Here is a 23,469-nt window from a genome sequence, read left to right as displayed (position 1 = left end):
CCTCCCACGACACGTGAGATTACAATTCAAGATGAGATTTGGGTAAGGACACACCTAAACCATATCATTCCACCTCTGGCCCCTCCCAAATCTCATGTCCTCATGTTTTAAAACACAATCAAGCCTTCCCAAAGGTCCCCCAAAGTTTTAAATTGTTCTAGCATTAACCCAAAAGTCCAAGTTCAAAGTCTCATCTGAGATAAGGCAAATCCCTTCCACCTACGAGCCTGTAAAATAAAAAGAAAGTCAGTTACATCCTAGATAAAATGGGGTAGAGCCACTGGGTAAATATATCCATTCCAAATGGGAGAAATTGGTTAAAACCAAAGGGCTACAGGCCCCATGCAAGTCTGAAATCAATAGGACAGTCATTAAGCCTTAAAGTTCCAGAATGATATCCTTTGACTCCATGTCTCATATCCAGGTCATGCTGATGCAAGAGATGAGTTCCCACGGCCTTAGGCAGCTCTGCCTCTGTGGCTTAGTAGGATACCACCCCCTCCTGGCTGCTTCACAGGCTGGCATTGAGTGTCTGTGGCTTTTCCAGGCACATGGTGCAAGCTGCAAGTAAATCTACCATAGTAGGGTCTGGAGAATGGTGTTCCAGTTCTCACAGCTCCACTAGGCAGTGCCCCAGTGGAGACTCTGTGTGGAGGCTCCAACCCCACATTTCCCTTTCACATTGTCCTAACAGAGGTTCTCCATGAGGGCTCTACCCTTACAGCACACCTCTGCCTGCACATCCAGGGTTTTCTGTACATCCTCTGAAATCTAGGTGGTGATTCCCAAGCCTCAATTCTTGACTTCTGTGCACCCGCAGGCCCACAAGTAAGCTGCCAAGTCCTGGGGCTTGTATACCCCTGAAGAAATGGCCCAAACTGTACCTTGGTTCCTTTTAGCCACGGCTGGAACTGACACAGCTGGGTTACAGGGCACCATGTCCCAAGGCTGCCGGGGGGCGGGGCGGGGGGCGCTTGGACCTGGCCCACAAAACCCTTTTTCTCTCCTAGGCCTCTGGGTCTGTGAAGCAAGGGGCTGCTGTGAAGATCTCCGACATGCCCTGGTGACATTTTCCTCATTGTCTTGGTGATTAACATTTGGTTCCTTGTTACTTATGAAAATTTCTGCAGCAGGCTTGAATTCCCAGAAAATTGGTTTTTCTTTTCTATTGCATCATAAGGCTGCAAATTTTCCAAACATTTAAGCTCTGCTTCTTCTTGAATGCTTTGCGGCTTAGAAATTCCTTCCATCGGATACCCTAAATCATCTCTCTCAAGTTCAATGTTCCACAGATTTCTAGGGCAGGGGTAAAATGTTGCCAGTGTCTTTGCTAAAGCATCGCAAGAATGACCTTTGCTCCAGTTCCTAATAAGTTCCTCATCTCCGTCTGAGACCACCTCAGCCTGGTCTTCATTGTCCATATCACTATCAGCACTTTGGTCAAAGCCATTCAACAAGTCTCTAAGAAGTTCCTAATTTTCCCACATATTCCTGTCTTCTGAGCCCTCCAAGTCTCCAGGAAGTTCCAAACTTTCCCGTATTTTCCTTTCTTTTCCTGAGTTCTCCCAACTGTTTCAACCTCTGCCTGCTACTCAGTTCCACAGCCACTTCCACATTTTCAAGTATTGTTATAGCAGCACATCACTCTCTGTGGTGCCAATTTACTGCATTAGTCTGTTCTCATGCTACTATGACGAAATACCTGACACTGGGTAATTTATCAATAATAGAAGTTTAATTGACTCACACAGTTCCACATGGCTGGACAGGCCTCAGGAAACTTATAATCATGGTGGAAGGCACCTTTTCATAGGGCAGCAGGAGAGAGAATAAATGATAGCAGGGGAAATGCAAGATGCTTATAAAACCATCAGATCTCATGAGAACTCACTCACTATCGCAAGAACAGCATGGGGGAAACCGCCCCCATGATTCAATTACCCCCATCCAGTCCCTCCCACAACACATGGAATTACAATTCAAGATGAGATTTGGGTGGGCACACAGCCAAACCTTATCAAACATTGGACCCTTGTGAGACTACCGTGTTCCCCAACAATCTAATGGCCAAAAGTTCTAACCTCTGTCCCTGTTCTTGCCTAATCAAATGTTATACTGGAGCTGCAATAGTGATTATTAAATAGACATGTTTTCCCTACATTTATTAGTCTCTCATTTTTTTGGAATATCTCTGTTGACTCATTTGTTTGTTTGTTTGTTTATTCGAATGTTTTGTGATCCTCAATTTGACTGTTATTTATTCTCTATTTTTGATGTTCAAATTTTTCCAGATTAGACCAGCAGTGGCTCCTTCAAGGTGATTTCTGAGTAGTTTTAACATGACTCCCTCCATTAGGCTCTGAGTACTTCCTTGTTTCTAACGCCAGAAAATAATTCAGATTTGATTGTTTTTTCTTGGCCACAACCTGTAATCAGCCATTTCTCCAAGGACTCTTGGTTCTTTTTAGAAATGACCTTCAGAAACCCAGATCTGGACTCTAGGTGTTTGACATTGGGATGTTATCACTTCCAGGACACTGCTTCTTTATTAAAGGAGAAAGACAAACATAAAGGAATTTAGTACCCACCTTAAAGAATTAGAAAATATATAGTAATGATATTACAAATATTTCAAGACTAGGAATCATAAAATTTAAAAATTCTTGTAGCAAGGGAGATCAAAGCAAAACCAATGGTCAAACAATACAACCAGAAGAAATATTTGCAATTCAAATGACAAAACCCAACCCAAATATATAACTCCAAATATATTTATATTCTGAAAAAATAGACAAAACACCCAAAGGAAAAATTTATAAAGGGTTAAATTGAAGTTAACAATTGAGCAAATTCAGTCAACTAGCAAACATATGAAAATGCCCAAATTTTCTAGTCATGATAGGAATGCAAATGCCCCATCACATTTTACCTTCTTAAAGGCAAACCTTTGAAAATGGATAGCTCCCTGACTTAACGTGGATATGGGAGAAAGGATGCCCACATATTTGAGAGAAAAGTGAATTATCACATACATTTCAGAAAGCAATCTGGTAACATAAATCAAAATAAAACCATATAAGCCTTTGAGCCAAAAATTTTACTCCTGGGCTTGAAACTGTAGAAATAAAAAGCACCCGTAAAGGATCTATAAATGGGTATAAATGTGGTTATTGTTTTACTGGCTGTTGGGGGTGTGGAATAAACCTAGAAACAAATTGAATGCTCATCAATGGGGGAATGCATACCATGAAAGAGTATGCAGCCATTAAAAATAATGATATGAATTATGGATGAATTTCTATGAAGTAATGTTGAATTAGAAAATCAAGATGCTGAAAAGTATATTGAGTCAGCTCCATTTTAATAAAATAAAAAAGACAAAACAAAACTCCTACATTGTTTATGTTTGTGGATACATATGTTTACACAAGCATGGCTTTTAAAGACACCATTAAGATAAAGAAAAAACAAGCCTCGGGATGGGACAAAATACATGCCAATCATATCTAGGAAATGGCTTGTATTCGGAATTTAAAAAGAACTTTTACAATCCAAGAGGACAATAACCCAATTTAAAAATGAGCAAAAGACATGGATATTTCATTGGAAAAGATATGCAAAAGCATATAAAAATATGTTCAACATAAGTAACTATTGGGAAAATGGGTATTGAACCACAAGGTGACACCACAACACACCAACTAGAGTGATTATAATCAAAACAACTGACAATATCAAGTGTTGGTAAGAGTGTAGAAAAACAAACCCTTTTACACTGCTGGTGGCAATGCACAATGGTACGTACACATTGGAAAAGTAGTAGCTTCGTAGTTTCTTTAAAAGTTAAGAATATGCTTATCATATAACCCAGAAATTTTATTCCTAGGTATCTACCCAAGAGAAATAAAAACCTATGTTTACATAACACTTGTGTGTGAGAAATCATTATTCATAATTGCTTGTTCAGAACAATTCATAATAGGCAAATATTAAAAACAATCCAAATATCTGTCAACTGATGACTGAACAAAATATGTCCAAACATGGAATGCTACTCATCAATAAAAGGAACAAAGTACTAATACATGTGGCAAGTTAATAGTTCAAAAACATACAAATATAATTAGACACAAAAGACTGCATACTATATGGTTCCTTTTATACAAAATTTCTAGAAAAGGCAAAATTATAGAGACAGAAAAATTAGTGGCTGTTGTTAGGGCTGCAGTGGGAGCAGGAATTAATTGCAAAGGCGCATGAGGGAAACTTCTTGGTAACTGAAATGTTATGTAACTGGATTGTGGTGATCGTTGCACAATTATAAAAATTTACTAAATTTCATTGAACTGTATACTTAAAATGGGTGCATTTAATAATATATAAATTATACCTCAAGAAAGCTTTTCAAAATATGAGAGAATACATAAACTACTGGATAATAAGGTGGGCACTTAGTGATGCTGGTAAATTGAGGGGAAGAAGGGTTGGAATAGCAATTATAAAAAGAAAACTTGGAGATGACAAAATACATATCTTTAAAAATGAAGTGTTATAGCATACAAGTTTCTTAAATATTTATCTGGGTTCATCAAATATTTTTGTTGGTGTTGATTGCTAACAAAAACTATGTGAATAATAGACATTTCATTAAGCAAAAAGATATCATTAAAACTGAAAATAATAGTTTTTGAAATTCTCCCATTAAAGTGGACATTAACCTGATACTAACTTTGTTGCACTACAATTATTATAACCTTTCTGGGGGGAATCTCAGCATTAACTAAAAGGAAATGCTACCCTCTTTAATGCGAAAAAAAAAAAAATGGAACTCCCAGGCTGGTTATGGAAAGTATGTCCTGATGTGGAGGCAGGGCTAGATTACTCTAACCATCCTCACTTTCTTCAGAGGTTCACACTGGATTTAGGGTTCCTTACAGATTATCCCTGCTACCACCATGCTAACTAGGAGGGGGTCTTTCTTTGATCAAAAGTTGAATACATTATCCATTTCTTCTTTTCCCATTGCACCATTGTGACGCAAGTAGAAAGTTCACAGAAAATATAAAAGAAAAGACAGGGACAATATTTTATTCATTTGTGCATTCCTAGAATGGATAACAGTGATTGGCATATAGGGTGCTCAGTAAGGATAAATTAATGTAACTGAACAACCACAACCAAATAAAACCCCAAAATGTGTACCTTTACCTAAATATATATATATATATGGTTTTTTTTTTTTTTTTTTTCTTTAGGGACAGAGGCCTATTGAATTCAAGTAGAATCCTCATACAAAGACAAGATTTTACCTAAGTCTCTCTTTGTAGTCTTTGGCCCATCTCCATGTGGTATATCCCCACCACCAAGAAGATTTTTTTGATATAGATACTTCAAAGATCAAAAGAGGGAAATAGAGTTATTGCTTCAGTCTATTCGGGTCTGCATCTGCAGTTCATTTCTTGTAAGAATCACCTTTTCTCCAGTGTATAGATACCAGAAGTTACCTTCTCCATTAGAAGGTTGTCATACCCCTGCATGTTAATCTAATCTCCATGTAGACTCTTAACATTCATAAAAGTAACAGATATAATCAGTAACTAAAAAGGACTTGGGGAGGAAGATGTTTCTTCCCATCCAAATAATAACCAAGCTGGACCGTGCTTAGCCCCTGAGATCAGACAGTATCAGCGTGTTCAGAGTGGAATGGCCACAGACAAGGTTGTTTCTCTACATTAAATTTTGGATTTTTACTACTGTCTTTCCCTGCCTATCTCACATCATCTTTCTACACTGTCAGACTCAATGAGTTACCAGGCATTGTCACTGTAATAGTACAATCGTTTTCCATTCATGCTTTCCCTGCCATTGCTAACTCCTCAAATCATTATCATGCTTTTTAAAAGTATTGTCATCAGTTCACTAGAATTCTAAAATAAAAGAAAACATAATGAATAAAGTACTAATTACCCAGTATTAAATGTACATCTGGGTTTGTCTCCTTGCTTCATGCCTGCTTCCCTCCTTTGAAATCCATCTACCAGAATAAAGCATGGCTCTTTTTGAGTCACTTCACTTTTTCAAAACCTTAAATTTTCACTGAAACCAAATATAGCAAAAATGGAATTACATAGAGAACATCAGAATGGTCCTGCAGAACAGCTAAACCACATTTAAAAATAAATTAATGAGGCTGAGCGTGGTGGCTCACTCCTGTAATCCCAGCACTTTGGGAGGCCAAGGCAGGTGGATCACTTGAAGTCAGGAGTTCGAGATCAGCCCGGACAACATGATGAAACCCTGTCTCTACTAAGTACACATACACAAAAAAATTAGCCGGGTGTGGTGGCAGGTGCCTATAAGCCCAGCTACTCAGGAGGCTGAGGCAGGAGAATTGCCTGAAGCCGGGAGGTGGAGGTTGCACTGAGCTGAGATTGCGCCACTGCACTCCAGCCTGGACAACAGAGCAAGATTCCATCTCAAAATAAATACATACATACAGATACATACATACATGCAGGAATTTATAAGCTAACAGATACATTCTTCAATAGATGTGCATGAGTCATAATATGAAATTTCAACTTTTCGGACTCCTTCCTATGCAGAACTCTTTTTATAAGCAACTACTATACAAGCATTTCCCAAGTCATATTCCCCATACATAACAATGAGAATCATAGACTGGCACCTTGAGGAGTGCTTAATAAAGGATTTTTGCAAATGTGTAGGAAGTTTCCCAAAGAGGGATCGTGCAGCAGCATACAGCTCACAACAGATGAGGAGCATTGCCAGCTTTAGATAGAAGAGATAAGGAGAGGGATAAGGACCCAGAGATAAGAGAGATAAGGACCCAGACAGGTTAGCTCTATAAGAAAGAGCATCTGAAAGGAGTGTGGCTTTCAGTGGAGGGATGCAACAAGTCTGCGGTGACCTGGCTATTTGGAGGAGGGAGTTGAGGGACCAAATGTCCCAACCCCTCTCTCCTCTCACCCTCTCATCTCCTGTAAATGTCCCTGTTGGGCCAAACACAATCAACAACCAAACACAGGGACACTCAGCATAAAGTTTCTGAAGATCAGTATCTTGAGCCTGGAAGAGCACGGAGAAGGGTCCAGAGTGAGTCTGGAAGGGGAGCTATCCAATACATCATGGCTTGCTAATAGTTGTTATAAAAAAGGAAATTAAAAGTGCACTGCCAAAAGAAATGCTGGCTGAAATAAAGGCAAACTGATACACAAAACAAGATAGTATATAGTTCCAAAGTGTGGAGAAGTATGTAGTGCATACTCTTTCCAAAATTTATTTTTAATTGAACTCTTTATAAAGACACAGTAGAATTGGTGTTTGACAGATATCACTTTGTTCACACAGTGGGAGGTTTATCTGACTGTCTCCAACTAAATTGTAAACTTTACAGCAGGATCTGTATCTTCTATCTCTCTGTCCTCATTGCCTGAGATATAAATGTTTATTGAATGACTCACAGTGCATGAGTGATTCAATGAGTCAGCTCTATAGTCTAATCTAATAATCAAGGCTATCCTAAAGCATTCTCAACGTTACCTTCAAAGTCTACTTCTTCCTAGCTATTCCTGATATACATCCTGTACTTTCTCCATCTGGTGCCTTGATAGTTCTGTGTTTTCCCATAAGAATAGACTTCCTCAAGCTCAGTCTTGTTGATATTTAGGGCTGGATAATTCTCTGTTGTGGTGGGCTGTCCTGTGTTTCATAGGATGTTTAGTAGCTTCCCACTAGATGCAAGTAGCACTTCCGTAGTTGTGACAACCAAAAATATTTCCAGAAATTGATAAATGTCCCAGGAATGGGGGATGGGGACTATTGCCCTTGTTGAGAATCACTGTTCTAGAATACCACTACTGCCTTCTTTCCTATTAAATATAAGGTACATCTAGGATATCACCTACACAAAAATTGAGTGCTTCCCAAAAGCACATTTGATGCCTCTCTTTGTAATGTTTCAGCCTTTGCCATTCTGACTTTTGACCTATATTACACCAATCACTTTCCACCTTGAATTTAATTACTTGATTCTTTCATTGGATAAAAATTTATGCAAGTGACATATTACTATATTTTCCAATTTACCAAGGGGTATGTCTTTTGTAAGCTGTAGCATTTGCTAAATAAATGTTTAAATGGATGAATAATCTTGTGTTTTCCATATGCAGAATTGTTATCAGAGATGACACTGTCTTTGCATTAAGTAAAGCGCTTCAGAAAAATAAAAATCTTAGTAGCTTTAACATGGCAAACCCCTTTTTGTAATAATGAGCTGGGAGCAATATTTGCTCACTCAGTGGTATTTGAGAGAGGTGTATAAACACGAAAAAAACTAAATTCAGAAAAAAAACTTACCCATGATTTCACAAGTGAAGCATCAAGATTGAAAGCAGAATTTCATATCTGTTTCCTAAGTGTTGTTTTTAACTTTTTTAATTAACACATGGATCCGAATAGAGTGTTTAAAAACAAGTTTAAAAGACCAAATGAAGGACTTTGGCTGGTTATTATTTACCATAAAAAAATTACCTTTAATAATGAGGCCTATAAAATTGTTTTCATCTTCAAAGTACTTTAAAGCTTTAATTAATTATTGCAAGACTCCTGTGCAATAAATAATTAGGCATTATTATTGCTCCATTTATTGATGGGAAAATGAAAGATAATTGTTTAAGAACTTTCTCCAATTTATTTAGGTCAGCTACAATGTCAAATATCTAATTCCTTTCAGAATAATTTTTTAAAAATGTATAACCTGAGTTAAGAATCATTTTTATGAAATATATTTTGTGAAGTTTGGTAACAGAAACCTCAAGTAATTTCTAACATCAGAGCTACAAATAATAAACTCTCCTGTTTCCACCAAATATTAAATCATACTTCAATCTTCAGTATTCCAGTTCACAAACTATAAAACTTTAAAAAGTGGTAAGTGATTTCTAGAAATTACATTTCCATTCCTTCAGCATCATTATTAGTAACTGGATGAACATATTCTCCAAAAAAACCATGTAATCTTTTAAAATTCTAGCTCAAAAAGAAATAAAGTTCAAAATATAATTTGATGATATTCTAGGATTTAGAAACTTAGCACTTCCCTTGGGAAATAAAATGACAAGAAATTTACTATGTTCTGTCACATTTTCTAATGTATTCAGAAGTAAACTGTTGGAAAAGTTTTACATATTTCTGTCAATTTTGTGTTTGTGAATTTGCTGTTTCTGATGAATTATAGGGTATGCTCACAGATTTAGGGAAACAAATTTCTTGTCCTCTTACTTTCACAAAGTATGGACTTGTCTTTGAATTTCCACCACTTGCTTGTAATACAGATATTCAAAATGATGTCTGCAGCAGTACGCTCAACTTAAATGAATCTGTATCTCCTTGAGGGTCTCAATCATTTCTGTGCTCCTTTTCCTAATTGGTCAGTTAAGTAGCAACTTCTCACCAAACACCCAGTTTCTACAATCATAAGTTGCCTTCTACTGAGGAGTAAGTACTTCTATATAACAGGTCAACTTACAACAGTTTCACTTCTTAAGAAAACATAAACATAAACTAATTTATCACTAGCTGCAGAGGGTTACACAGCAGGAAGCATTTAAGAAAGGAAGGAAGCAGGGTGAACGGTGATAAAAGAACTGGTTTAGTACCTAACACTTCAAATAAAAGTTGTTCACTCAGTGTAAAAAAGGTGAGGGAAAGGAATTGACAAGATGGGAAACACTAGGAGATTCTATAGTAGCAGACAGGAGAATATTTGGAATCAGTCACTGTCAGTGTTGGGTTTTTTTTTTTTTTTTTTTCCACTAATGGGATTGCTTTTGACTAGAGACCATCACCAAGGTCACCAGCCTCTGGCAGGAGAGAGAGATGGTTTGCCCCCATGCAACAGCCACTTCAGGCACTTTCAGGCTGCCCTGAAACAGCCTCTTTCTTACAATTTCTACGTTTTTAGACATCTACATGCTTGCCACTACTAGGACATTAGTCAGACTGAGTGGGTAAGTGAAGTCAAGATGGGAAAGACAAAATATACCTGAGGTGATACAGAAAACAGTCAATGCTAACATATCCCCTAAGTTCACACTAAGATGCCAATATAAGAACACTCACAGTCAGAAATATTTCGCTTGCTCTTTTATTTTTTCTTTCAGAGGCAAATTGAGCCTTCAGTGATTGAATAAAACTTTGGCAAAGTGTGACTTAAGAGGTACAGGAATCTTAAGCCTCAGATTAGGACAATGTCATCTCTATTAAACAACAAACATGTTGTTTTGGAGAAATAAAGGGAAAGAGGGCAGGTTGGGAGGATTGAGACAGAAAAAGTATATTGACCACCTACCTACTCTTTAATGTGCACCCACTTTCCATTTTTATATGTGAAATTAGTCATGGGGTTATACCCTACTACAAAGAAGGGTATACAACAGTCTTTTAGCTAGGCAAAAAAATCAGAGTTTTGTTACAAAGGAAGAAAAAAAATGGAAATTAAGAGGTAACTACAAGTCCACACCACAACAAGCTTCTATCGTTATCTCTCATTGTAAAAACCATTCTTTAAATCCTATTTTTAATCATTTGCTATGCTCTTTCTTTAGGCAATGGGTTTTATTATCTAATATCCAACTAATCAACTATATATCTTTGTCATTGTCTTCAGAGGCTAGATTTATCATTCAGCCCGAACTCCTAATTTCCCAATTTCTTTATTACACTATAGAATATCCAATCACTACTTGGATATTCTGTAGTATAATAAAGAAAATGCTATGTATTCACAAACCCATTTTATTTTTGGGAAGGTACACAGGAAGATGACATTTCCCAGGCTATCCTTGCTGTTAAGTTGAAGCCACATGTGATATAGTCCTAAAAGTCTCATTTGACAGTTCATTCTTTCTCTCTTCTATAGCTGAGGCAGGAAGTGATGGACTTAAAGATGGCAGAGCCACAAAATTGAAAAAAGCCTACATACTTTTGTCATTGCTTAGAGGTAAGCCCCCTATGAAAGCCCCCACCCAAACCTACATCAGACTTTATGTTAAGCCCATGAGATTTACAGCATTACTTGTTCCATAGTAAGCCTTAGTTACCCTGATTAATGCAGGTATCAATAACTTGAGGCATCACTATACTGAATTCTCTAGTGAATCAAATACAGTTCATATTAGATTAGTTTTGTAAACAGGAAAAATCATGTTTGGAATGACAGGTTTTATTTATATGAATCAGATAGACTGAAATTCAATGATAACTAAATTATGAAGATTAGAGAAATTATGTATAATAGAATGAAGGAGAATATCACATTCAAGAAAAATTCTGGTCAGGCACAGTGGCTCATACCTGTAGTCCCAGCACTTTGGGAGGTTGAGGACAGAGGATTGCTTGAGCCCTGGAGTTTGAGACCAGCCTGGGCAACAGAGTGAGACTATGTTTCTGCAAAAAATTAAAAAATAAAAAAATGAGCTGGTGTGGTGGTGCATGCCTATAGTCCTAGCTACTAGGAAGGTTGAGGTTGAGGGATTGCTTGAGCCCAGGAGGTTGAGGAGGTTCCAGTGAGCCATGATTGTGCCACTGCACTCCAGCCTGGGTACAGACTAAGACCCTGTTTCAAAAAAAAAAAAAAAAAAGAAAAAAGAAAAATTAGGGGAAACTCTTCAAGTACTACACAACTTAGATACCATCAAACATTCCTTCATTGTTGTGCACACCTACCATCTACACTAATGACTACACAACTTAGATACCATCAAACATTCCTTCACTGTTGTGCACATCTACCATCTACACTACTAGTTATAGCATCCTTGTGAGTAGAGTTATCGTCTAATCTCTGCTTATAATACAAACACATAACATCTTATTTTGTATGGAGTGTGTGTTCAATGATGATGATCATGTTGATGAAGATGACAATGATGATGATGGTTTTAATAGAGTTGGGGGAAATGTATACCAGCATTATATTATGGAGATTACACACAGCACTTCCAAAGAAGGAATTTAGAGTTAATTAAAGCTATTTTTCCTTTATTTCATGTTTTTCCACTCCCAATATAGAATTTCTAACAATGCCAAATTAAGTTTCTTTTTCTTTTTCTTTTTTCATTTTTCATCTTCTAAAAAATTGTGGTCCTTTTATCTCTTACATAGGTATCAAGATTTATCATCTGATCATTTTCACAAAAACCTTTACTTTTAAGCTTTCCTCTAACATTGTAATTGTGAAAATGAAATAATACATATAAAATCCTAATTGGTATTATCCTTTTTCTGATGTAACAATGTGCCTCTTTCAGAAATGCAAATGTCAACACTTGTCATCTCACTTTTTTTCCAGCTGATATGTGAATAATTAATCTTTCAGTGTGTCCACACCCTGAAGGAAGTCACAAGAAGGATTCCCTACCCAAATAAAGAAGAGTTCGAGTACATAAGTGATAGTGCTGAGATAAGTCTCCAAGTCCATTTTCAGCACTTAAACACAAATGGCAATACATATACAGTAAGTGGTTTGGTTTGGTTTTGTTGATGGAAATTATAAGGACAAAGTCTTGTTCACTCTGTCATCTGTGCAGAAATAACAGAGATATCTATTCTAGTTGTTCTGGCAGATAACAAATTAAAGTCATATAGAAAATGGGATGACTGGAAGAATGAAAAACTTTACACAAATACTATAGGCCTCCTTTTAAAATTAGCTTTAGAAAAAAACAGAAAACTTGTAATGTTAACTAAGAAAGCAAGTACAAAAGAGAACAAAGAAAAGGTTAAAAAAAACATATCTAGAAGTGAGATAAAAGCATGGACAAAGGTTATTTTTTGTTTTAAATGTAGTGGAGAAAAGAGACCAAAAAAATGACGAGATATAACAAAGAGCTCAAAGTAATTCAGGCTTGTCCTGTTTTACTTTATTCCAATTTTCCACTGAATAATGGTCATGAAAACAGAAAAGGGGCAGGGTTATCTCAGATGGGAAACAAGCACATAGAGTGAGAGCACAGCATGAACTACAGAAAAGACGGTTGCAAGTACAAAGGAGAAAATCACCTGCCTTAGTTGGTGAAGGACCACTCCCCCTTCAAATTTGTTTCAAAAATTTTTCATGTCTGAATAGAAATACAGGCAGGTGATACAAAATTAAAGGCCCGAGAGGGCCTTTTTGTTGTGCATGTGCACTTATGTTTATTTCCTTGTCCCCACCCCCTACCCATTCACCCCACTCCCACCCCTCTTCCCAGCCTGAGCTCTCACCTTACAGACAGTGCCTGGCACAGGGGAAACTATCATTAAATGTCTGAAGAAATGTTATAGAACTGGAGGTGTTCCTCTACAGAAAGCTTCAAAAAGCTGTCCTTCTGCACAAAGATGTCCTATGTTTTGGAAACTGAATTTCTCATGTATGTTTATGTACTTGATTTTCATACATTTGATGAAAATTCTTCTTATATCTTGGAAGGTATCTTCAATTTGTCCAAGGTTGCAACATAGTGAAGGACATAATGGAGCAGGAGAAAAGGAGCTAACCAGGAGACAAATTAATTCAGCCAAATCTTCCTTAGTAATTAACAGGCTGACAGATGTCAATGCCAAATCATCCTTATGTCCGCAGAATCGACTTAAGTGTTGCTTTTCAGGAGATGTGCTGCTGCTAACAAAAATATATTAAAGAACCAATTTAGATGTTCATAATACAATGATTTTTGACCTGCTGAGAATGATGTACAGGCACGAAATAAATATCACAGTTGGCAATTCTACCAAAAGAACCTATCAATTCTGTAGGATGTGTTCCTTAAAAAGCTACAATGTCAGAGAGGGTGATTATTTAACATAAAGGAAAATAAGAGGGAGCTCTAGGTTTTTTTTTTACTTCCTGAAATAGATTATGTAAAACATTCAATATCAAATGTGGTTTCAGTGTGCCAAGGAGTTAGACTGAAGAAAGCACAAGGTCAACAGAATGTAATCTTTAAGGTTTACCTGTAGAACAACATGTGGATGAAATAAGTTAGGAAAAACTTCAGAAAAAAAAAATGAAAGGAATAGATAACAGTACATAGTACTCTCAAAAAGGAAGAAGGAGAGCAACCCTTTCAGATATGACCTAAACCTACAATACCCCAGGCATATGTCCTTAGGGAATTTTCTGCCTATTTAGCTTACAATTACCCACTGGAGAGATAAGACATTTCTGGTCACTCTCTTAGAAAGAGAGCTTGAGGGGAATAATTTCTCCCTAAGGAAACAGATCAGAACCCAAAGCTTTTTTCTTTTTGAGACGGAGTCTTGCTCTGTTGCCAGGCTGGGGTGCAGTTGTGTGATCTTGGCTCACTGCAACATCCACCTCCCGGGTTCAAGTGATTCTCCTGCCTCAGCCTCCTGAGTAGCTGGGATTGCAGGGACCCACCACCACGCCCAGCTAATTTTTGTATTTTTACTAGAGACAGGGCTTCACCATGTTGGCCAGGATGGTCTCGATCTCTTGACTTTGTGATCCACCCACTTCGGCCTCCCAAAGTGCTTGGATTACAGGCGTGAGCCACCGCGCCTATCTGCATGTGCCTTTTCTAAAGGAATTGAAGACTTCCACTTCTGGCCCCACCTCGCGTTTCTTCCTTCCCTCTGATTTTCTCCTGAAATCACTGAAATCTGTTTTCTGCATCTAGCATTCTACTAACTCTATTCTTACAAGTTAACCAAAACCTCTGTCTACAAAGGATTATCTCTGCCTCAGTATTTTTAGCAATTACCATAAAACTCTATACAACTTACATTTGTATAATGCTTTCCATCTTCCAAGGCTCCTTCATTTATGTTAATTTGCTTTGTGAGAAAAGATGAATATAGCTCTTCCTGCTTTTGAAGATGACGAAATTGAAGCACAAAAGGCTACACAACTAAATCTAAGTATAGAACATACCTCCTGGTTCCCAGTTAATTAATAATATACAGAACTGAAATTCTCTATCCTTGATATACTCCACCCCGACCCAGCTGTCCACTTCAACCACAATAGTTAATCTAGTTTGTAATTAAACATTAATGAGACCTTTTAATTAATACATTACCATTCAAGAATAAACGCCAAAAGTCTATTTTGTTCACCATCATAACACCTGTACAAAGCATGATCCATGGCACATTAGAGATGGTCAATGAATAGTTGTTGTTCAGATGATGGATGATTTTCTTTTAATCACATAGTGTTTAACTTTTGTCCCTTGCACCTCAGCTATAACTACCTCAACTGTATTACCCACATCTAATTGTACCTCAACTATATCACCTGCAGCTCATTACGTGTAGGTATCTCTGCATGTATGATCTATTTCCTTCCACTAGTCTGTAGTAGTAGACTACAGTAGTGGTAGACTTAAAGAAAAGTCATAATTACTCATTGGAGAGATAAGATATTTCTGTCCACTTTCTTTGGAGCTTGAGGGGAATAATTCCCTAAGGAAAGCGATTGGAACCCAAAACGAGTTTTTTTTTTGAAACGGAGTCTTGCTCTGTTGCCAGGCTTGAGTGCAGTAGTGCGATCTCAGCCAAGCTCTGCCTCCCGGGTTCAAGAGATTCTCCCCCCTCAGCCTCCTGAGTAGCTGGGACTATAGGTTCTTTTGGTAAAATTGCAAACTCTGTTATCTACTAGTCTGTAGTAGTAGAAGAAAATAGATCATACATGCAGAGATATCTACACGTAATAAGCTACAGGTGATATAGTTGAGGTACAGTTAAGGAAACTATAGATAGTTAAGGAAACTTCTTATCTAGAAACATCAATAACCTAGTACAGGCCCATGTCCTGTGGTGGTATTCAATAAATATTTTAGAAAATGAAGTTCTTCTCCCCGCAGCCTAGGAAGCTGTTATTAATGGAATGATGTTTGAAGTTCTGTGATCACTTCTTATAGACAATCCAACCACATGGTAAACCCTTAATGAATTTCAGGACATCATTTCCTATACCAAAGACATTTTCCAAGTGAGTGAATAATTTTCACTTGACCAGAGGCCATGCCACACACGATAAGAAATATTGCTTCCACCTTTCAATTCAGGTGAGGTCACAGCTTTTCTTAAAAAGAGAACCTTCTAAAGCCATGATTACTGAGCAAGTAAAGGAAAAAGTGAACACTCAGACTGGCCATTTGAACTCTGACATTTCTTGCCAACATAATATTGCCTGTAATTGCTCTCGTCTGGGTACTGAATTCCCTAAAACAAGTGGAGACTTTTTGTGAGTTTCACTTCCTGTATCTACATGAGCGTCAAGCCCTTACACCTGAATGTGAGAAATGCCACTGATTAAAAAAAAAAAATTGACCTAACATTCTATACAAGTATAAGTTACACATTATGAAACTAGAGACTGAACATTTCCAAAAGATTTCCTCCACACCTCAAAGGGAAAAGTGACATTTTCAGTTCTTGCTTCTCAATCAGGAATAAAGTTCTCCCAATTTAAGAACGGAAAACAGCAGTAATTCAGAGACATTGTAAAGGTCAGTAATATATGACACAGAACTGAAGTTTGTGAAGAAAATCATTACTTAAGAAGAGTGAAACTATCCACTCGACCTTAAAATACACTAATTAAAATGATATCTTCCTTAAAAAATGCTAAGTCAGATACTTCACAAAATAACAGCCTAGTTTCACTGAAATTCAATTTCATATAACCAAGAGGTTCTTAAATGCCATTCAAACCCCTACACAAATGATATCAATAGTGACATAAAGAGAGACCTTTTATTGGTCATATGATTCAAATTTCTGAATTTCCTTACTCCCAAGCTTTATTTATTAAGGGTTAAACTTTGTATATTTTACATGTCTATCTGAAGGAAGGGTTAAGGATCACCAACTTCCTTTAAATTCCAGACAGACTGTGTTTATTTTTATATCTAAAGAATAGCTGCCGGCCCAATCCATCATTTTTTATTTCAATTACTTGCTTTAGGTCTTTGTGTTTTTGCTCTCAGCAGTCATAAAAATAAGGAAGATGACTTAATTGTTAGCTATTAAATCTTAGCTTAGAACCTACATGTCAATTTCTTAAAACCATTTTAATTTTAAAAAAAATTCTCAACTCATTTATCCACTTCAGATTTGCTGTAATGATGCTTAAAATTTGGTTTTACTATAGACATAAAAATTATGATTTGTAAAAATATCTTAGCTAAAAACTACCTTCCCATCTGCTTTAGCTCCTAGAGAGTACAAAATGTACCCATAAGCCTGAACAAAAGGCTCAAGCCCAACTTCTGAGAACACAAGAGTTGGGTAATTCACGTACCAGGAAGGATGCTGAAGAGGAGCAGAATATGCCACCCCAAAAATATTCCATATTGGCATAAGGATCATTTTGAGCTGAAGGAAATTGAGAAGCAGCAGGAAGAATTCTCTGGTGTCAACTTTCTGCCTAAAATCACAGGATAAATTTTCCTTTGTAAAAGTGACATAAGTTTCCATTTTCAAAGGTGTTCTCCTCTCCTGTACCTGAAAGAGGTAAACAACTCCTATCTGTGTGACAAACCATACTAAACAGGCTTTATCTACTATACTAGTCACATTTTCACAATTTACAGTCCCTAGGAGCCCAAATCCCTTTTTTTATTGCTGATTTCTTCTCTGCAATGTATTGCCCTTCATTAAAGTGGTATATAGGCCTCTGGGTCTAACTGCCTTTTGGGGTTTTCACTTCTTTTTCTGAGGCCTCAAGCATATAAAATATTAATATCAATAAAGCAACATATGGGGAAATGAGATCGGCAATATGGTGGAATAGATGGTTCCAGCCCTCGTCATCCCACAGAAATGAATTTAACAAACATCGACAGACAAAACATCTTGATAAGAACTCTGGAATCCAGTTGAAAGGCTGCAACACACAAATAGAGCACAGAAATTAGAAAAGGTACAATAAGCAGAGTAGAAAGGATGGTTTCACTTCCACATCAGTATTTCCCTAGCTCACTTAATCAAGTGCCCAAAGAGATCTTACTGGCCCAGGAGTTCACCTGTGGAAGAAAGGAAGAGGAAAGTGTATATTAGACTTTATCATGACCCCAAAACCAGACCTACTCCAGTGGAAACCAGAGCCAGGCCTGCTCCCAGAAACCCAGGTTACAGGCTACCTTCCCAAAGATATCAACAGCAGTCCTGCCCCAACCTGACCAACCAGCTCACCCAGAATCTCTGACTGGACTGATTAGTGTGTAAAGACTGGAAAAATGATGTTTTCAAATGCATAGACATGAAGACAAGGCCTAAAATTCACAAAGAATCAGGGAAACACGACACCACCAAAGGAACAAAACAAAATGGCAGTAACCAACTGTAAAGAAATGGAGATCTATGAACTGCCTGATAAGAATTCAAAATAATCATCTTAAGCTCAATGAGCCACAAGCAAACACAGATAGACAAATAAACAAATCAGGAAAATGATAGAGGAGCAAAACAAGAAGTTCCTCAAAGAGACAGAAATCATAAAAGAGAACCAAACAGAAATTCTACCACCAAAGAAAATAATTGAATTCAAAATTTGTATAATTTCAACAGCAGACTATCATGTAGAAAAATGAATTTATTAGTTCAAATACAAGTCATTTAAAATTATCTACTCAGAGGAATGAAAAGATAAAAAATGAAAAAGAGTGAAGAAAGCCTACAGGACTTATAGAACACCATCCTGCAAATAAATATTTACCTTATGGGTGCCTCAGGAAAAAAAATAAATAAAAGAGAAAGAGGCAAAATCCTTACTTAAAGAAATAATGGGTAAAAATTTCCCAAATCTGAAAAGGAAAATGAACATCCAGATTTATGAAGCCCCCAAAACCCCAGGTGGAACTTAAAGAATAAAGAGGTCTACAGTAAGACACATTATCACTAAATTGCTAAAAGTCAAAGAGAGAATTTTAAAAGCTGTAAGAAAAATGTGACTCATCACATAGGAAGGATCCCTGTGAAACTATTAATGAATTTTTCAGCAGAAACTTTCCAGGCTAGGAGAGAATAGGATAATATATTCAAAGTGCTGAAAAAAGAAACTGCTAACCAATAATAATATATCTGGAAAATCTTTCCTCTAATTCCTCTAATAATGAACAGGACATAAAGGCTTTCCCAGAGAAACCAAAACTAAGGAGTTTATCACTATTAGACCTGTCATGTAAGAAGTGCTGAAAGGAGTTCTTCAAATTGAGATTAAAGAACACTAAACAGTAATATGAAAACATATGAAAGCATAACTCTCAATGGTAAAGGTAAATATATACACAAATACAGAATAATGTAAAATAGTAATGAGAGTACATAAATCACTCTTAACCCTAACATAGAGCTTAAAAGGCAAAACATTCAGAGAAACGATAACTACAGCAAGTTGGATAATGAATACATAATATAAAAATAAGTTAATTCTGACGTTAATAAAATAAAGTGAGGCAGGGGAGTGCAAGTATAGTTTCTGTATGCAATTGAAGTTGTCATTAATCAAAATGGACTGTTACAGTAACAAAGAGTTTTATGCAAGTCTCATTGTAATCACAAAGAAAAAACTTACAGCAGATACGGAAAAGAGAAAGGAGACTGTATATAGTTCGATTCTGGTTTTATTTTTTAACCCATTCTGCCACTCTGTGTCTTTTTATTGGTGAGTTTAATCCACTTGCATTTAAAGTAATTATTGATAGGTAACAACTTACTATTGCCATTTTGTTAACTGTTTTTCTGAATGTTTTGCAGTTATTGTGTTCCTCTCTCCATCTCATGTTATCTTTGTGTTTTGATGCTTCTTTGTGGTGATATTTTAAAATTATTTTCTCTTTTTGGTATCATATGAGATAAGAATAATAGATAAGAAGTCAGGATTAAACTCGTAGGTAATGAATAGTTTATGGCATAGACAGTGGTGCTGGCTTCATGGATGTATATTATCTTCAAAATCATAAAGTTGTGTACATTAAATATGCACAGATTTTTTGTATGTCAGTCATACTTCAATAAAGTTTTAAACTCTTGTAGGTAATGAATAGGTTTAAGGCATAGACGGTGGTGCTGGCTTCATGGATGTATGCTTATCTTCAAAATCATAAAGTTTTGTACATTAAATATGTACAGATTTTTTGTATGTCAATCATACTTCAATAAAATTTTAAGAAGAAAAGAAATATATGCCCTTCTTCCTGTAGGTTTGCCTTTTTTGTTGTTGTTTGTTTAATTTACAGGCTTCCAGATACTGAAAATAAGAGGATAGAAGAAACACATTCCTCCACAAGAATGCTTTCAGCTGCAAGGAACAGAAAAGCAATTGAAACAAAATTGGCTTTTATAAATACGTTTTCTATGTTATGTAAGAGTTTAGAGCTGTGGCAGGGCAAGAATGGTTAGCTGGTTAATTCTTCAGTCCATTATACAAAAAATAACTCCTGTCCTTTTCATCCCTTCCATACTGCCTTCATCACAAAGTAGAACTATGTCCTCTGGCCCTTCATGATAGCAAGATGGCTGCAACAGCTTCAAATATTACATCCTCACACAGTAATACTGAAAAGCCAGAACAGGGCATTTTCTCATCTTTCTATCCTAAATGAGAATAGCTAAAACTGTCTCAGAGGCTACCCAACTGATTTTCCCTCATATCTTATTTGCCAAAATTCTGTCATCCTATGTCCATAACAGAATGAGTCACTTGACAATGGTATGGAATTACCATAACTGGCCTGGACTAATCAAGCTTCACCTCTGAGGTTGGGGAAGAGACTAGATTCTCCCAATTCTCAAGATTCTAGGACAAAACATGAACAAAATCAGTGAAAGTTTGGATATAGACCACCAAACGACTTTGTGTGTTATGACTGTTAAACCTATCTCTTTGTTCTACTCATCCACAACTTTCCTCCTTTCATTACCTACTAAAAATACCAACTTATTTGCTTAATTCACAACCCCAAGTTTGTAGCATGAGCTTAAAGAGTTCCTACTAGATCACTTTGTGGCATGTCTTATAAATAGGCTAACATTCAGTTCTCAAAAGAAACACATACAAGAACATTAAGAAATGCAGTTGTTCATTAACCTTCCTACTCTTTCCAGATCAGCAATATTATTAACTCAAGACACTTGGAGGGCCGGAAGTAGCCACAACATCGTCCAGCCAATTCTATTACTTTGGTTCTCCAGACTCGAAGATCTTGATGTTTGCAGTATGTTACAAAATTCTCAAGAGTAAGACTCTCATCTCCCACAGGGATACATTAAAGGCAGTTAATAAATATTTATTAGATAAATTAATACATTTGTGTTATTCATTTTGTGACTCTTTTACATTCTGACTCAATAAAGATTGTCTTTCAAAGCTCATTAAACATCCTGTTTCTATTTACACTCTGACTCTCCTTCACCCCAGGGAATCTAGATTCATCCTGAAAAATGACCACTTGTTTCGCATTAGACTGCACCATCCTGTTTCACAACACTTCATAGATTTGTGTTATATCTTGACATAATATGTTTAGGAATTATGACAGCATTATTTCTTTTAACATTACAGGACTCGAAGGACTGCACTTCAAAACACGTTACCTCGGGCTAATGTGCAAGACATTTCATGAGCTGCCCTTTGTCACACTCTGGGGTCATGGCTTTGACAACTCCATCAGCACTGTACTATTTAGTCTGCAATTTCCTTAGGATTCTCTACTTTACGTCACTTTGGTGTATCTGCCTATACAGTTTCCTCTGCCTGAAATGCGCTTTCCTACCTGGTCTATCTTTAGGACTTATCCTGAGATTTACTCCTCTGGTCATGGCTTACCATATACCCCAAAACAGAATTAGACACCCTTTTTTCTGAGCTCCTTTAACTATGTTTCATTAAAGCTTTGATTTGTTTGTTTTGACTTTTTAGCCTAATTGTTTCCATATGTGGATGGTGAAATTTTTGGAGACAAATCTGTTTTTTACTCTTCTAGAAAATTATTTCCATTGTCTTTTACAGTCCCTTGAATATGAAAAGTACTCTCTCTCTCTCTCTCTCTCTCTCTCTCTCTATATATATATATATATATATATATATTTTGTCTGTCGCCCAGGCTGGCGTGCAGTGGCTGGATCTCAGCTCACTGCAAGCTCCGCCTCCTGGATTTACGCCATTCTCCTGCCTCAGCCTCCCTAGTAGCTGGGGCTACAGGCGCCTGCCAGCTCGCCCGGCTAGATTTTGTATTTTTTAGTAGAGACGGGGTAATAAATATTTTTTAACGTAAAATTTTGAATAGTGTAGGACTGGTGATCTGTGTCAACTGTGGCACCGTCCTTTCAATTCTCAGTGCCTAGTAAGATTGTAACTAGTCAGCTTCAGTGACAGAAGCAGCCTAAAGCAAAGTATATTTCACAGTTATCAGGTTGGTGCAAACGTAATTGCAGTTTTTGCATTGTTGAAATTTGCTGTTTGATATTAAAATACATTCTTAAATAAGTGTTGTTATGCCGTATATCATTTTAATGTGCATTTCTTGCTTTATGTTGTTTTGCTGATGACTTACTTGCTGTTTATTTTATATTTATTTTAGACTATGGAAATGATGTTAGCCAAATGCAAATTTGGGCGATTTTCTTATTTGAGTTCAAAATGGGTCATAAAGCAGCGGAGACAACTCACAACATCAATAACGCATTTGGCCTAGGAACTGCTAATGAACATACTGTGCAGTGGCGGTTCAAGAAGTTTTGCAAAGGAGGTGAGAGTGTTGAAGATGTGAAGCATAGTGGCCAGCCATCAGAAGTCGACAATGACTAATTGAGAGCCATCATTGAAGCTGATCCTCCTACAACTACACAAGAAGTTGCAGAAGAACTCAACATTGACCATTCTATGGTGGTTTGACATTTGAAGCAAATTGGAAAGGTGAAAAAGCTCAATAAGTGAGTGCCTCATGAGCTGACTGAAAATTAAAAAAAAAAAAAAAGTCATTTGGAAGTGTCATATTCTCTTATTCAACACAAAAACAACAAACCATTTCTAGATTGAATTGTGACATGCAGTGAGAAGTGGATTTTACACGACTTTCGATGATCAGCTCAGTGGTTGGATTCAGAAGAAGCTCCAAAGCACTTCCCAAAGCCAAACTTGCACCCAAAATAGGTCATGGTCCACATCACTAATTATCTGGGAAATGAAAATTCAAACCACAATGAGATACCAACTTACTCATTCAAAAATTGGCCATAATTTTTTTAAAAAAATAGATGTTGGCTTGGATGTGGAGAAAAGAGATCACTTTTACACTGCTGGTCAAATGTAAACTAGTAAGCCACTATGGAAAACAGTATGAAGATTCCTTAAAGAACTAAGTCTACCATTTGATCCAGAAATCTCAATACTGGGTATTGCCCAGAGGAAAATAAGCCATTATATGAAAAAGACAC

This window comes from Theropithecus gelada, chromosome 4 (assembly GCF_003255815.1).
Source record: "Theropithecus gelada isolate Dixy chromosome 4, Tgel_1.0, whole genome shotgun sequence".
Classification (NCBI taxonomy): domain Eukaryota; kingdom Metazoa; phylum Chordata; class Mammalia; order Primates; family Cercopithecidae; genus Theropithecus; species Theropithecus gelada.
This window is presented reverse-complemented; position numbering follows the sequence as displayed.